The sequence below is a fragment of the Magnolia sinica genome, chromosome 9, assembly GCF_029962835.1.
Source record: "Magnolia sinica isolate HGM2019 chromosome 9, MsV1, whole genome shotgun sequence".
NCBI classification, from domain to species: Eukaryota; Viridiplantae; Streptophyta; class Magnoliopsida; order Magnoliales; family Magnoliaceae; genus Magnolia; species Magnolia sinica.
In genome coordinates, this window is record NC_080581.1 from 14,310,895 (window position 1) to 14,318,672 (window position 7,778).

The following is a 7,778-nucleotide window of genomic DNA, read 5'->3' on the forward strand; positions in this document are numbered from 1 at the left end:
CATAGAAGGAATGATAAAATGGATATCTTACCCAAGTAAATATGTCGAGTGCTTCACACGAAATGACAATGCCAGACTGTTTACGTCGAAGGTCGGTGTTTTATGCCGATCTTTGATCCCCCTCCCCCCCCACCCCCCGCTGGGGAGACGTGACAGATGATGTGCGACAGCTCATCCGTCAGCGCCTTCAGGTAAATTTTAGTTTTTTAAAATTTATTTTATAAAGGTTCATTTTACGGTTAAGTTATTTTCTTAATAAGTTTATTGCCTTAATTTATTATTTACAAAACTACAGGATAAATTTGACTTCGATTTGAGTGTTTCGCACATTTCCTATACTGTCGACGACATGATCAAGGAGCGGTTCAAGGAGTACCGCTCTGTATTACACAAGCGGTATAAGAAGTGCATGAGTCACGAGGTCGCACTGTCTGCACCGCCACACGTGACCGATGACGACTGGCGGATACTCTGCGATAGATTTTCATCTGATTCTTTTCAGGTAATATTTACATATTTACGATATCTTAAGGTAACAATTGAATTCGCAATTAATAACAATGTATTATGACTAATGTGTTCAGAAGAGAAGCAAAATAAATTCTGACAACAGGGAAAAGTTAGAAGTGAACCACGTATCTAGTTTAAAGTCATTTGCAGAAATTCGTCACAACATGGTAAGAAATTACAGGTAATTATTAAGTTGATATATTCTTTCCATGCATTTATATTAACTCTATTGTCTTTTCGATTGCACAGTGAGATTCCGTCATTGGCCAGGAGCCCGGACCAGTAGACCTATACAAAGGGACTCACTGTCGACAGGCGACGGGATCTTGGGTACATCCTAGAGCCGGCGAGATTCGGGTAAAAATCCTTACATTGTAAAATTTAATTGCATTAAATTATAATAATGTCATTTTTTAGAGAAAATTCATATGTTTTCATTACAGGCGGCGATGGACACCTTACACAATCAGCCCACTCCCGATGGTACTCAGCGGAGTGAGCCAGAGATCCTGAGTGAGGTGCTTCCCACCCGTTCTGGATATGTGCGTGGGCTTGGCTATGGTGCCAAGCTCATGGCACCCACTAGAGCTGTCTCCACTCGATCCATTGTCGTTGGTGAGAGTGCCACCCGCTGAACTGATATCGCAGAGAAAGAGGTTCAGCAGCTACAAGTCGTCGTCCATGACATCAGAGAGCAGCTAGAGAAGAAGAGTGAGCAGCTGGAGAGGCAGATGGAAGAGCAGGAGAGGAGGATGGAGGATCTGACGAGGCAGAGGGAGGAGCAGGAGAGGGGGATGGAGGATTAGACGAGGCAGAGGGAGGAGCAGGAGAGGAGGAGGATGGAGGAGCAGGCGAGGGGGAGAGGAGCAGGAGAGGAGGATGGAGGAGATGCGGGTGGAGCATGAGCGACGGATGACGGAGATGTTTCAGGCTTTCGTTGCACGCTTACCCACTGATGCTCCACCGCTTCCGCTCTCATCTTTGTGATTTTTTGTATTTTATTTATGATGTTAAACTTATATGTATTTATGTGTGAATGAATGTCATGTTGATGGATGTAGTTTATATTTAGATGGATTTATGTACTTTGGGTTTAAATGGATGTGAATGTGAATATGATGAAATATTTATATAACAGGTGCACATTAGGAATATTGTAACATGTGTATATCAGGAATTTTTTGTTGGAACATTGAAAAAAAACAAAAAAAAGACACTTTCACCTACGAAAATTTCGTAGGTAAAAGTAGCAGCTAGGTACAGTTTTACCTACGAAGATTTTCGCAGGGAAAACTTCAATAGATAGGTAAAAGTTTTCAAAAAATTCAAAATATTTTGGCCTACGGAAATATTCACAGGTAAAAGATTTGTAAATATTTGTAACTACGAAATTACTCACAGGTAAAACTTTTGTAAATATTTGTAACTACGAAATTACTCACAGGTAAAACTTTTGTAAAGTTTTGTAAATATTTTTAGCTACCAAAATTATTTGTAGGTAAACATTTTGTCATAATTTTTACCTACGAAATTATTTGTAGGTAAAATTTTTGTCATTATTTTTACCTACGAAAAACGTCATTGGTAAAAGTTTCGTAAATCTTTTTAGCTACCAAAACAACTATAGGCAAAAAGATTTGTCAATATTTTTCCCTACAAAAGTCTTATCTTATCCAACGAAATTTTTTTTTCATGGGTAAAAGTTTTCTCCCACGGTCTTTTAGCAACGAAATTGCCGACGAAATTTATTCGTCGGCAAAAGGTTTTGCGTACAAGGCTTTTATCTACGAAAATTTTTGTAGGTAAAAGTCTCTTTTCTTATATTGAGGGACCGCAACAATCTTCCCCTCTCGACTCATGAGGAGGGCTACGTCATGCTCAAACCTACCATGCTTCTACAAAAATCATGCTTAATTGTCTCTAGGTAAGGCTTTAGTCATCATATTCGAACCATTCTTGTTGGTATGAATCTTCTCAAGTTTAGTAACTTTTTTCCAAGGGCATCCCAAATCCAATGATATCTTACATCCATAACATTTAATATCATTTCTTAACTTGGACTTACCTTTTGACTTCTCAGGGTAGTTAGGTTTTCTGTTTTTTCTTCTCTCCCAATTTTCTATGACAAGTACTTCTGATTGAGTAGGACCCAATGATTTTCGTCTTTTTTCTTTATTCAACAAGCTACTTGTTACTTGGCTCATTGTAACAATTCTAGTTACTTAGATACACCAATAAGGTTTCCCAACTATCGGGTGAAGACTTGAGTAGTAACAAGGCCTGCGACTCATCATTTAACATCATCTTCATATAAGAGAATTGATTCACTATATTTTGAATTTCACTCAAATTCTCTGTAATTGAGTTTCATTCTTTATATATACTTCAAATTCACAAGCTTCCTAACAATGAAAGCTTTGTTGCCCGTGATTTTTCTCTCATACAAACCTTCCAATTTCTTCGAAAGTGACTGTGTCAAAGTTTCTATAGACACATGATGAAATACACTATCATCCACATATTGCTGATTAAACTAAATAATTTTTCAATCTACTTTCTTCCACTCACCATCGGTCATATCTTTTAATTTGGCTTCAACAAGTGTGTACAAGTCCTTACAATACAATAAAGTTTCATCTTGGCTTTCCAAATCATCCAACTGTTTCCATTCAAACTAATCATTCAACTTATTGGAAAACCACACAACTTTTCTTTCTATGTGCAAATACATAGGGATTAACAATATAAAATATTTAGTGGATAAAAATTAGGGGTGCACATTTAACTGGTAGAACCGTGGAACCGGACCGGAACCGACCAAACGGTTCGGTTTGGTCCGGTTCTAGAGTGCACCGGTTCCGGTTCCAAAAATCAAAGAACCGGTGACATTGGTTCGGTTCTCGGTTTGGAGGTATGTAGAATCGAACCGAACCGTGAACCGATCCGTAGAACTAAACCGTGGATCCGATCCGTGGAACCGACTATGGAACCGAACCATGGAACCGAACCGATGTATTTTTGCACACTTTATAATTATTTTCTCTAGAACAATTATTTTCGTAAATGTATTTTTGCACACCTTATACAATATCTAAACCATTCAGCAAATGGACCACAACATGGATGGACATGGGCTTGCAATTGGGCTGGATTATAAAAAGCCCAGAACCGTGGAACCGATCCGAAATCGAACCGGTTTTAACGGTTCGGTTTTAGGGTGCCAACGGTCCGGTTCCGGTTCCAAATCTCCTAGAACTGTTAGGAACGGTTCGGTTCCGGTTTCAACCCAGAACCGGACCAAACCGAACCGTGTGCACCCCTAATAAAAATCACTTCTAACATAAACAAGCAGATCATCAAATATGTAAGATGCAAGACACATTGAGATTTTTTATGTGAAAAACCCTCCGATGTGAATGAAAAAACCATGGGGCCTAATCCGACACAAATCCATTATAATCACAATAATATAAGTACAATCATCAAGAGACATCTCTTGGATACCCAAACTACATCACGCAAATGTGGATTATAAGCAATATGAAATAAAGGAATTCTCACCAACTAGGGATTATAGAAAATTTCCAACACAACCATTGGAGAAGACAATTGAAGTAACCGGCATTGTGGATGGAGCTTCACGAACCTGGATGCGGAGATTTCGGTGCTAGAAGGCTCTTGTTCTTCTTCTCTTGCAAAATCTCCTCCTCTTTTTCTTCCTCCTATTTTCTTCAAAAAAGAAAACTCCAAATGTTGCTTTAATTATTTCTAAGCAAAAAACCCTTTCCTCTTATTTTAGTTGCTTGGCCAAAAGACTGAAATACCCTCACATATGTGGCACGAAAATGTTACTTAAGCCCATGTATGTGGGTCCCACTCAACATGAGGAGGGACTCCAACACTTTGGCTGTCTTTGACTTTTGTGAAGGTCCCAAGTTTACCTAGACTGTTAGGTCATGGGGGCCCACCCATCCAGGCTGACTTTCACATAAGACTTCTCTTCCCAAAGAGTGTGTTCAAGAGAAAGAAGATGAGGATAATTTTCTTCCATTCCGTCCCCTTGAACAGCTTGTAAAGGCGGGCCATAGAGTAGCTAGCAAATAGGCCCATGAAGATCCAAAGTAGAAGCATGAGCCATCCACCATCCACTGCCAACACTAAAAACAATTTGTATTTTGTTGGAGGGCAGATATCTCAGGTATCAAAAAAGTGGCAGCTCGTTTAATTTCTTGGAGCTTTGAGGTCCACATGAAAGCCGTGCTGATAAATGATACTGGATTCCAGATCTAGCCTTTTAATGGGATCAATCAGAAGGTTATCTAAGGTTCTCTAACAAGAAACAAAGAGCATTTAAACATATGATGTTGATTTGATAGGGGCATGTTTGGATACAATATCAAATTGAATTGCAATAAATTTTCCATTAAAGTGGAAATGGACAAATAATAATCACCTTCCTTACAGTGATAATGAAGGCTGGGAACCATATCACGATTACATTACTTGAAAAGTTACTTTCACGTTGGCTTGAAAGGAATGAAACTTCAATTGGAGGGCTCTTCCTCATTATGAATACTGGAAAAGCATGACTGCAATTTGGTCCCTTCTGTGAGGCAGCTCTCTCTCTCTCTCCCCCTTCTGTGAGGCAGCTCTCTCTCTCTCTCTCTCTCTCTCTCTCTCTCTCTCTCTCTCTCCCCCTTCTGTGAGGCAGCTCTCTCTCTCTCTCTCTCTCTGCTTTGCTCTTATGTTTTCTTAAGTAAAGCTTAATTCCACACATGCTCTTATATATGTGTGTGTGTGTGTGTGTGTGAGGCATGCTCACCTACACAGCTACGCACGTGCACACCTTTGCACATGTGTCATAGGTGTCGAATGCGAACAGTCCATAAGATGCGGAATCCCAAGAAACCGCAGGGGGTGAATTTTCGCCTTGATCTAAGATTTTGGTGGGCCATAGTAAAGATAAATTCAAATCAAGGGAAGAAACTGTTTGCATTTTTCATGACCCACCGAAGTTTTGTTTCAAAGTAAAAATTGGAACTAGGGGATTTCATGAGGTTATGTTCCATGTGGACCGTTCAGATTTTCGAGACTCATTAGATATGATGAGTTCTCAAAAAAGTTCGTAGGTGAGCATTCCGCTATATATATATATATATATATATATATATATAAGTAAAAAAGATTCATGTTATGACCCTTTAAATATAGGTATATTGCCGAACCAAGTAAATCTCTATCTCTTCTTTAATTTATTTATTTTTAGTTTTATTCTTTTTGTGTTTTCGCTCTAGCTAAGTGAATCGCACATGGGTATTTTCACAACACCTTCCTCATGTTTAAACTGAAATTTTGCATTTCAATCCACCATGCATCGAAACAAAAAGCCTTAGCAGCTGACCAGGGAGGAAAGTTCATCAACAACAGTGCCTTACATGTTGACCCGACACTCATCATCTATCTTTTCCTTGAAGTTCCTTGCAGCTTTAGCATCCAGTTCTATCCTGCAGATGATATTACACATCCGTGGCTTCCCTCATCTTAAAGTGAGGAACACTGCTCAGAAATCACAATACCCTGCTCATAATCATGAACATAATAATAGTACTTGGATTATCTGAAGAAAATATAACTGACCACATAAGGAGAGTTTTCAATTCCATCACTGGATTCTCTGCATTATCCACTATGGAATCTTGAGGAAGGGGAGAGAATAGCAGGAATATGGAAGCTGGTTTTCTATTGAGGTCAGCTTGTTCACTTTCATCTTCAAAGGATCCCCTTGCAGCCAAAACTCGTTTGATGTGAGAGGACTTCTGCAGAAAGTGAACTCATTTCAACTGGGTCAACCTAAGCAGGGCGCTTCATTAACCGGGCCTAAAAATCAAGCTTGGGTCCAGCCATTTAGTAAATAGGCCATTGATTTTAAGTTCAATCCTGCCTATTAACATCGTAAATGGGCATGTATCGGGCTCAGGTTGGGTCCAATAGAAAATCTTACAACATAAAAGCATATGCTCCGCCCATTTATTAGTGGGTCCTCAAGATACGCCGGAGCACAACCTGCAGGCCTGTGTTATGCTCTGACCGTATCAGATTTGGATTTTTGTTTTATTTTCATACAAACAACTGCCTAAAGATTTCTTCTTCTTTTTTTCCGCACAAGAATAGTTCAAAGTACACTATTTAATTACTTTGAACTATTCTTGTTGTTTATTTTCAAAATGCATAAAAATAGATTTATAGTTTAATTACAGCTTTTCCAACTTTGTTTTTAGTTTAATTACTTGTTTTCTAACTTTTTTGTAATGCATAAAAATAGATCTATAGTGTAACTACTGCTTTCCCAACCCCTTTTTTTTTTTTTTTTTTTGTAAAAACAGATTCATAACAGTATATATAAGAAATTATCATTGAAAAATTATGACATTTATAAGATTTTGAATATTCCAATTTCAAAAGGAATTCATACACAGGCATTCGATTGGACTGTGGGGCCCACAAATCTAATCAAGTGGTCAAATATAACAACCAGTTGGACTGGGGCCACAAGTCCAACCATACATGTTACATGGGCCAAACCAAAACTTCAGAGTATTTAGTATTTGTGGCCTTTTATAAACCATATATCCCTAGGTTTAGGACTCAGCTCGTTTCTTTGTTTAGATTTATTTCTTTAATTTTATTGCAAGTTAATTAGGAGTACTTTGATTGAATTTTGGAAGCATTACATAGTAGAAAGCAAGATTTTATGATAGTCTATCCGTCTTCCACATCCTCCAAACTAGAACCCAGACAGACGGTCATATTTTGAGAGAGAGCATTATAAATTTCATTAATAACAATAAAAATATCTAAAAAATAAGAGGTAAATATCATTTCCTATTCCCTAGCTTTGATGATATGTTATATGCATGGCAATAGTGGTAACATTAGGTGTTATGGGGGCCATTACATAATGGTAATGGTGGTGCCGTTAACGTTACATGTTACAGGGCCGAAACAGCCATTACAAAATGGTCCAGTAATCGGGCCAGTTTCTTTAAAGGCTGTATATAACTCAGCTATATGTGACGTCTAATGCTTCTATTTTCAGAGATCTAGCAGATATCATTGCGTTAGATTCAGCCATGTGATGAGTGAAAGATAAAGAGTTAAAAAAATAAACACATGTATATGAGTAATTAGTCATTTCTTCATGTATGCACTGATGCACCTAGCACTTTCATGCCCATCATAGTACATTGGTAAACTTTTCGTTATTTAGT

The 7,778-nt window shown here is 38.2% G+C and overlaps 1 long non-coding RNA gene across 2 annotated transcripts in view; it reads left to right on the top strand.

The window, feature by feature from the left end:
• Positions 1-426: 426 nt before the first annotated feature.
• LOC131256958 (uncharacterized) overlaps positions 427-7,778 on the top strand; it is a 91,318-nt gene continuing 83,966 nt past the window's right edge. The window contains exons 1-4 of one of the 2 annotated variants that reach the window (XR_009177029.1): positions 440-502; positions 585-677; positions 760-867; positions 954-1,503. This is a non-coding gene — a long non-coding RNA (uncharacterized LOC131256958). Of the gene's footprint in view, positions 678-759; positions 868-953; positions 1,504-7,778 lie in introns of both variants that reach the window. The other variant, XR_009177028.1, reaches the window with a different exon arrangement.